Source organism: Pinus tabuliformis, chromosome 7 (assembly GCF_031772625.1).
Source record: "Pinus tabuliformis cultivar Carrire ecotype Pingquan chromosome 7, CPIR1, whole genome shotgun sequence".
NCBI classification, from domain to species: Eukaryota; Viridiplantae; Streptophyta; class Pinopsida; order Pinales; family Pinaceae; genus Pinus; species Pinus tabuliformis.
Window position 1 is genome coordinate 18213072 of NC_142293.1, and position 10175 is coordinate 18223246.

The following is a 10175-nucleotide window of genomic DNA, read 5'->3' on the forward strand; positions in this document are numbered from 1 at the left end:
GTTTCCCTAAATCCCTTCCTCTCTCCCTCTCCCAATGATACTTACCTTACTCCCTATCACCAAACCCTAAGCCCTATACATAATTCCTGCCATTCTCAAAACCCTATTTCCTATTTCCCAAACCCTATCATTCCCTAAAACTCTACTACCATCATCAAAACCCTCATTCACAATCCTATTATCAGTCAATCCTTTTATCCCCAAAAATAAAATAGTAGTCTCCCTATATTTGAGAAAATATCTTCATACTCATCATTCTTCACTCCACATTTGCAAGTATGGAAACAGATTCAGCATATGAGAGGGATGATGAAACTATTAGTGATTCTTCCTAAGAGGCTCATGCACCAAGAAAACCACATAAAGGAGGAAAACAGATCCAGGAGGAGCCCACCACTCTCACAGAGTTACTACCTTACCCTTTTGCAGTAACATGTTTTGAACATCAGGCTTGTTACCAGTTTTCTGAGATGGTGGAGAGGGTGAAATATCCCCATGAGCTTGCTAGGTTATTTGTTATTCATCTTCACAATGGCCAGGTGAACCTAGTTGGTGTTTCTTTCAATTTGACACCTAAAACTATTGCAGCAGCAACAGGCATTCCTAATGTGGGAGAACAATGGAATAAGGGGCAACATGTGGGCAGAGAGCATTATGAGCCTTACATCAAGGCTAGTTATCAAAGGAAAATCAGTAGGGTCTTTCCTTTCAGATACCTACAAGACACTTATGCTCCACTTATGAAACTCATTATCAAGTATTTCACCTGTGAAGGGAGGTTTTCTCGTTTGTATACTTACCATGTTAGATTGCTGATGCACTTCACTAGAGTGAGGATGATGAACCTCCCCTATTTCATATGCAGAAATATTGAGAAGATGGCTACATATGTGCAAAGGAAACCTCTTCCTCAGCAGTTCAGTAGCATTTACCATTTTTCATTGATTAAGATTGTTGTTTTGCATCAGCTAAGCTTGCTGAATATTTCATGGGATACCTTCATTTCACATGAGGTTTTCAAAAGCCCTTAGGTGACCCCATCAGTGCTACAAGAGGAAGGAGGGCCTTCAAATCAGCCAAAGGGTCATGAGACTGAAACAACAGGTGTGCCAGTGTTTGTCACTTATGAAAAAGGCACAAGGAGACTATTTGCAGCTGCCAAACGAGTATTATCTCCACCAAGGGTGGAAGGGGTCTCGTTTCCTTCACCAGACCATAGGCAAATGCTATCTTCACCTGGGGTGAAAGGGGCTTTGCCTTCTTCTTCAGTAGTACAGGTACAGGATAAAGGAAAGCAACCTTTGCATGATGAAGGGCCTTCTAAAGGTCAAGAGAGAGATTTTGTTTTGATTCAGGAAGAGGACATTGATTTGGGCTCCCAAAGCTCAAGACTCAAGGAGGTCATCAAAGAGAAAGAAGCTGACATCCATGCCTTATCACTTGACCTTGAGAGGGCTAAGTGGATTATCAACTTCCTTGAGCAAGAAAACAAGTAGCTTACCGACAAACAAGAACTCCTGGAGCTGCAGATCATCAAAGAAAACCGACAAAAGTCCAAGAGGGCAAAGGGCAAGTTGACATCCATTGAAAAAAAAGACAATGACCAAGAATATTTGTTGGAGAAGGTGAATATGCACTTGGAGAAGCTGCTTGAGAAAGCCAACAAGGAGAAAAAGATGTTGCACCACATGGCTTATCACTATTTGGCCCGGAACAAAATTTGTAAAACAAGGATAAGAAGCCTAAAAGCCAAGTTAAGGAGAGCTTTGAGGAGTAAGAAAGAGTGATATAAGCTCAAGATATTGGTTGAAGCTTCATTTTCCCAGCATAGTACCTAACACAGATCACTCATGCCAAATTTCAAGAAATTTGGTGAAATTTTTGGCATTTTTGAATTTTTTCAGGCCAAAAAAACAGGTTTTTACAGCAGGTGGCGCTACGCTTTTGATGGGGACCTCCATTTGCATAAAAATTTGAATTTTTGGATTAAACTGAAAAAATATGCTTGCTTAGAAATGGCTATGAAGTTTTGACAAGTTTTGGGCCTCCAAAAGGGCCAAAAACACCCAAAAAATGCCCTCTTTGCCACTTTTTGGTCGCACAGGAGGCAATCTTGGGAGATTGCATTTTTGGAGGGGCAAATGAACTCCAAATCAAAAATTTAAAGTTGTTGTAGAATGTAGAATCACTAGGCTTTCCAACGAGCTATCATGCACCTAATTTGGACTTCAGGAAGCCTTCCAAAAGTGGCTTGGAAAAAGCGCTACACACAGGAAAAATGGCGCTACGCATAGGATGAAAAATTGCCAATTTTGCCTGTTTGCTCAGAATTTTGCCTGGTTTTCTTCCAGTTTGACTTTTTATCTCTCATGGTCAAATTCATGATGTAGTATGATGTAAAATTATGTGCTATGATGTAAAAATTACGAAAATTGACTTAAGGAGGTAGATACATCATTTGTAGGTGGTTTTGAGCTGTAATGAATTGGTTTCCTAAGTTTTAGAGGCAAGTTATTCCACTACCTACTTTTGTGTTCGTAGTTTATATATGGTTGAAACCACCCCTTTTCTCATGGATTTGATCCTTGATGGATAGCACAGGTGGTTTGGATGTCTATATCATGTGTTTTTTCAGTCATTTGTTAAGGTTGGACTCTTGTGGATGCTTTGAGCACTATTGTACATCACTTCTGCAGTTTGGCAAGGAAATAGACTAGGGTTTTGCAGCATTTTATGGGATTCTTGTGGCAAGGTGAATTAGTATTGTTTTCTACTCTATGATTCAAGATATCATATGTTTATGTGTGCCATTATCTTTCTCTTTTTTGCATAACTAAATGGATCAAGTGTAAAGGTAGAATTCATTGATGTTTCAGTGCTCTGCCTTGGGGTTTATTTAGTTTTACATGTTTTCTACTGTTTGAAGAGGACTCATGACACTTTCATTCCATCTCCAACTCCTCACCAATCTTTAGACTCATCATTACACCTAATTTAAAGTACTAAAACACTTGCCTACCTCGCCCCACAGAAACCTCTGCAAATCTGAGTTCATTCCCCGGACCCAAAACTGCCTTCCTCATCTGATCCAGCAAACAACCATAAAAATCAATCAAACTCCTCTGAGCATATACCTAGCCTAAAATTAGTATTTACATTAGTCATCTCTTGCATTATTTTCCATTTTTCCTGAGATTGACAAGGAGAGAGCCCTCTCCCGACCTGGTAGGGCTAGCTACCAGGTTAAGCGTGGTTTGATGTTACCCTAGACCTACCTTTCTCAGCCTGAGGTAGATTTAAGCCATAACAGAAGCTAATCTCATTTTTGTTGGGGTCTTGTTATTGTTGGGAAAGAAGAGCCTGTGGGCTGCAAACCTGTCAAGCTGGACATTATGTTAAGGTAGCAATATTGGGCTTGCTGCGTAGAAATTAAGGCACAAGACACTGTGAAGTGAGAACATGAGCAGACATTAGTGAAAATTAATTCGTGTTGGCAAATTAATTTTCTAAAACCATTATTATTTCTACAAGTGCATTTTTGGTCTGATTGTTTGGAAAATGGATAAAATTGGTGAAGTATTAGAGTTGTTAAATACTGTAATACACTCCACAGTTCATGATATAGTGAAAATCAGCAAGAACACTCTCTGTGATATTAAAACCTATCTGTAGTATACACAAGACAAGACAAAATTTTTGGAGCTTGAATCTCAACTACAAAAAGAAGAATTAAAACAGAGGAGTCATCATTCTGAACCTGTTTCTGTTCAGAACAATGAAACAGACTCCCATAAGAAGCAAGTTGATTTAGATACAGTGCCCAATAAAGCAGCAAGGTTACATGCAGATGCAAAAATTCAATCTGAATTTCCCAAGCCCATCATTAGACCCTGGGAAGAACTTGTCCACAACAAGCACAAAATAGGCCTTGGAAATGACAAGGAGGTTTCCTTTCATATTGCAGATTACTCAAATCCCATCCAGTTTCAGAGTGCTAGATTTCTTCATGACAATTCACCTTCAACTGTTCTAGATTCTTCCCCTCTTCCATAGCAACAGATTGTGAAGTGCCAACACTATGACTGAGTTGTTCATCTGAAAGATCACTGTTTTGATCTTCATCCATGTAAGCCCAGTCATAAAACCAGTCATTCTTCAAACAGATGCTTCAGAAACAAACCTCTTGCAAGAAAAAATATTCATCTTGAATGGATTGCTTCTTGGCAATGGGCATCAACAACCAAGAAGATATTTCAGTCATATGTCCGAACTTGTTCTAGAGTATTGAATAGTCTTGCAGTTGAGTTTTCTCCATCATCTCACCTTGTATCCGATAGGGGGGAAATGATGGTCATCTACAAGCTTCAAAGCCACATCAAACGAGCCTGAGCCACAACCTGCCATACCAGATTCAGAGTTGTAGCCAGAGATAAAGATGCCCTTGAGCATGCCTTCAGTTTGTGACACCTCTTCAAATAATTTGGAACACTTCCTCTAGCAGAAGACTTCAACTTATTCCCAGTTTTGGAAGAGTTCCAGGAATTGCATTAAGCATTCTAGAGTTGTTGGTCATCCGTAAACCATCACAGGTTGGGACTTCCCTTTTCAGGTTGAAGTTCTCCCTTTTATGCAGGGTGAGATCTCCCTTTCATGGTTGAAGGTTTCCCTCTTCAAAACATCAGAAGCACTTCATCTAGCAGAAGACTTGAGCTTCATGCCAGACTTGGAAGAGTTCTGGGAACTGCACTAAGCATTTCAGTGTTGGTGGTCATCCTTAAACCACCACCTTATGCCAACATTTTAGAGAGCACATTCAGCCTAGTGCTGCCATGCATTTTTGCACGTTTTGTATTACAGCTCTCTTCTTGGACTCATACATAACCCTTCAGATTAAGGAGGGGAATGTTGGACACCTAATCCTCTAAGAGTTGGTGTGGAAGCCGAATAGACTAAGGAAGTCCAAGAGACCTTGGGATTTGGAACCCAACGGTCACACCATATACTATCAATGTATATCATTTGTTAATAATAGAGGTACTCTCCTGTCTTGAACAACAAGAGCTAAGGAAAATCTCTAAGATAATGGAAACCGGGCCATCATACCGGATGGGACTCCTACACCGAACGATGTGAGGTCTAGTTGGTGTTGAAGGAAATGTAACTAGGTTCGGTCTTCATAAATGTACTTTTGATATTTGTATTTATTCAAGAAAAGAAATATTACTTTTATAATATATGTCAATGAGTTTCTTGCTCATTGAAATAGGTCTGGCACAAGTTAAAGTGCTATAGGTGAGTAAAATAGTCAAAATAAAATGTTGAATACCTTAAGGGCATGTTGCATCATGTATATGTTTGTATAGAAGTCAAAGAATACTCCTACAAGCAAAGTCAAATCTCCTCTTAGCAAAGACACCATCAAAAGAAGCAATGGCACCATTAAAAGCACCCATCAAAGCACAGGAAGTCAAGTCGGCCTCAAGGTAGCAAGTTGTCCTAAAGGAGGGACAATCCTCTATATATAGAGGCTGTCCACTCCTCCAAAGAGAACACAATAATACCTGAAATTAGTGAAAGAAAAAGCCAATATAAAGTGAAGGGAAACAAGTCTAAAATGGTATACTAAGTGAAACGAAGTAAGGATGAAGAAAATCGAAGGCAGAGGACTGTTTCTAGGGCTAGAAACAGTCACACATGTGAGGAAAAGGAAGACAAATCTGCGGGTATGACAACATGGACAAACAATCTATGAACTAATATTGTCTGGGTTTGAAACTAGGCCTACAAGGCCTCCTAAGGCAAGCGAAGAAGTCTATCTCTCTAGCGAAGGAAAATGACCTAATTATCTAGTGTACCTCTCACACGTGCGAGGATTAGGGCTATAGTGCTGTCACACTAAGCCTACAACTATAGATCAATAAGGGACTCAGATGATAAAGAGAAGGAAGGAGTATCCTTAGGTGAAGGATATCACTAAGTACAAAAATATAAGTATCTCTCCTAGAAGGTCTACTAACAGTGGAAGGAAGAACAAAGTGCTGGAAGAAGGACGAAGTGCTGGGGAAAGAAGTGTGAGAAGGAGGTGGACAAAGTGCTGGGGAAACATAGTGCAGAGAAAAGGAAGGAATTGACTTGTGCTTGGAGGATCTTCTAGTCAAGGGTCTAGGGTTTGGCATTGATCAAGAAAGAAGCTTCAATAAGAGAAAACTTACCTAAGGGTTTTCCTCTTAAGAGAAGAGAGGTTTTGGCCTTGACAAAGAGCCAATATCTTGTGTTCTTGTTTTATGTTTTGATAGCAGTTTGATGAAGCACACACACATCCATTAATAATAAAATAAGAATATTAAGCTAACAAAGACAAATTGTAAAAAGACTTCACAAATTGTTATCTAGCCACGAAGAATCAGTCTACACCTAATTGCCCTAGATTCTTCAACATTTGGGACTTCATACCGGGGAGATCTGCTAAATGTTGGTGGGTCCATCACTGTCAACAATTGGAAAAGTCAATTTTACCTTGCTATCCATAATAGAACTAATGGAATTTGCACAAGCCAGTAAGACCAATATTGGGTGAATTCTATAGAAGAATATTTGAATCAAATTGAGAAAAATGGAACTTGGGAACTTGTGCCATGACTGAAAGAGAAAAACGTTATTGTGACTAAGTGGGCATTCAAAAGAAAAATCACTGAATATGGACAAATTATTAGAAATAAGGAAAAAATTGTATGTAAGGGTTATGCACAAATTGATGGGATTAATTTTGAGGAAACCTTTGCTCTAGTTGCCATAATGATGTTTTTGGCATTTGTATGTTCTAAAGGCTTTAAAGTTTATTAGATGGATGTTAAATCAACCTTTCTAAATGGATATTTAAAGGAAGGAGTATATATCAAACAATAAAAAAGTTTTGACTTATTTGAAAATAAATATTATGTGTGCAAATTGAAGGAAAACTCTTTATGGGTTAAAACAAGTTCCAAGAGTTTGGTATGCTAGATTCGACCACTATCTTCAATGAAAAGGTTTCAAAAGAGGAGTTGCTGGTAACAATCTCTTCATTAAGGTGGAAGAAGACAACTTATTAATTACACTTGTATATGCGAATAACGCCATTTTTGAAAGTAATACCAATGATATGAGTCATGGATTTGTTCAGGAAATGTCAAAGAAAATTTAAATGTCAATGATTAGTGAATTATCCTTCTTCCTTGGATTACAAATTTCTCAAACTGACGAAGATATATTTTATTACAAAAACCAAATACCTCAAGGAGATGCTCAAGTGGTTTGAAATGGAAGAATATGCACTAGTTAGTACCCCTATGATTACCAGATCCAATTTAAGGATGATGAATCTCCTGAAGTCAATTCAACTCTTTACAGGTCTATTATTGGGAGTCTAATATACTTGACAACTTCAATAATATATATTATGCAGGAAGTAGGAATGGTTGCAATATTTCAGTCAACAACAAAGGAATATTATATGCAAGAAATAAAGAGGATATTTTGATACTTAAAGGGCTCACTTGATTTTGGGATTTGGTATCCTAAGAGTACACATTTCACATTAACAATATACACAGATGCTGATTGGATGTGTAGCATTGATGACAGAAAAAGCACCAATGGGAGCTATTTTTCTTAGGAGATTTCCTTGTGCCTTGGTCAAGTAGTGAGCAATGTTTAATTTATCTTTATATTGTTGAAGCTCAATACATAGTAGCAACAAATGATTGTACCCAAGTCATTTGGATGCAACAAAATTTGTAGGACATGAAAGGAGAATATGTTGAACCAATTGTCATTTTTTGCGACAACACTAGTGCAATATATATCTCCAGAAATATTTCCATGCACTAAAAAACAAAACACATTTAAATCAAGTATAATTTCCTCAAAGAACAAGTTGCCGAGTAGAATATCAAGATGTAATATATTGGTACCAAAGAATAGATTGTTGATATATTTACTAAACCTCTGCCCAAAGAAACCTTTGAATGTATTTGGAAGTTGGGAGTCATCTCTCCTTCATCTTAGTAAAAAAAGTAGAAAATCAGGGGGAGAACTATTTGCTATTGATGTCAAAGTTAGAGAGAATGTAGATAACAAGAATTAGGAGATAATATAGATAGGGGGAGCATCTGTCAGAAGAAGCATATTTCAAAGTATTGCCATCAATAACAAAGGGCAGATTGTTGAAAATGGTTGTTATTGATGTCAAAGGCTATCCCCTTGTATATGGAAATCCCTCTAATTCCATATGAATGAGGAGATATGGAGAAATATTCTGTCAAGATGACCAAACTAAAGTACAAACATGCCCCATTTGGATACCCTATCTTTGAAGGATATTTTACTCCAATTACCAAGCTCAATTGGGAGCATAAGATATATGGCTAGAAAGCTTATTTCGATACCTTTCCAACAATATATGGAACACATTCTAACTCCTCATGGTTGAGGAGAAAATATTATTTGAATATTCATTATACATTCTGCTAGTTGGACGAGTCGGTCTAGCTAGTGGACAAGTCAGGCCCTGCCCTAGAACCTAGATGCACTATAAATAGGCTTGAGAAGGAACATTTCTAGCCACCACTGAAGCAACTTTATTTCTATTTTAGCAAGCAGGAAGAGTAGATATGAGGTTCATACCTCATGAACCATTAAGTGAAGTAAGGTTGAGTTGGAGATGTCTCTAGTGATGTATTTGTTGTGGAAGGGTTTTTGGCACAATTTTTGAATCTTATTTTGTTTGTTATGGTTTAAAGGAGGCCGATTTTTGGTGTGAAGGAGGTCAATTCTTGCTTTAAAAGAGGTTGAGTTCAACTCTATTGAGAGGTCGAGGTCTGTTCTATAGATTGAGTCTTTTTGAAGTCAAGGTATCCTCTAAGAGGCCAATTTTTTATGTTGAGGTCTGTTTTAGAGGTCAAGTTTCGAAGGAGGCCAAACTCTAGCCGAGTTTTGTGTGGTGGTTTAGAGGAGGTCGATTCCTAATTTAGAAATACTTCCTAAACAAAAGTGACAACAAATTTGTCAAAGTTAATTAAAAGTTTAAGAGAGTTCCTTCGGCCGAAGAAACTCTCTTATACTTAATATGGATCACAGAAGCCTCAATTCATTAATTAAAAGTTGCCAGATTGAAGCCTACAAATTTGTAAGTTGGTGCTTATAGAGGATTGGTGTCTTCATCTTCTTGACAAGTTGGAACCTACAATTTTTTTAAATTTTTTTCTTACAAAGGATTGGTGAAATAATACTTCATTTCATTAATGTAAAATACTGAAATATGCTTACAAACAGAAATGGAAATAAACCAGCTAGGGCGATGATAGCTTATCTCTGAGAAGAGATGTGGCGGCTACATGCCTCTGAATTGTCTTACAATGAGGCTCAAAGGCCTATTTATCGTTGAGAAACAATGGAAAACCCTAAACATCCAAACACCTAACCCTAGAAGATGAAACGCCAAACTGTGGGCCCTGTTTGGGTAAATTGGTACATCAACTTACCAGGGTCGTAACTTTGGCATACGATCTCTGTTTGACGTGCACACTATCTCGTTAGAAAGGTCTATCCGAGAACTACAACTTTGGGAAGAGAAACATCGGTCCATGGACCCATGTTGCTCCTAGTTTTCCCAAAAAACGTCGTTTAGGGCCTCAAAACGGCTCTGGAAGTTCAGGACCCGAAAAATTGGTAAAAATAATAAACTGTGCTACAATTAAGAAAACTGAAAAGCTGAAAGAAACAATGGTGGGGGTCCAAGTGGACTTGGCTGGTAGCCACCAATATCCACCTGGATCATTCCTCCCCCGTTAGGAAGCAATGGTCCCCATTGCATTGAGTTCCTCCATGAGATGAGGAAACTTATGCTGAACTTGGTCCCTGGTGAGCCACTTGCCCTGGTGAAGGAGTTGGACTGCTTTAAAAAATCGATACAATTGGATATTCTATTGGCGAGTGTGCTTAATCTGTGTGTCCATGATCCGATCAGTTGTAGCTTGTTCCATGAAATCTGGATTTGACTCTGTGGTTGTGAGCTGTTTTGCAATGTCGAATGTGTCTAGTAATGGTGGAAAGTATAGCCGAAGGCGGTCCACATTGAACATTGGGTGTAGGCCAAGGAATGGGGGAATGCTGAGCTCAAATGCATTGTCTCCCAT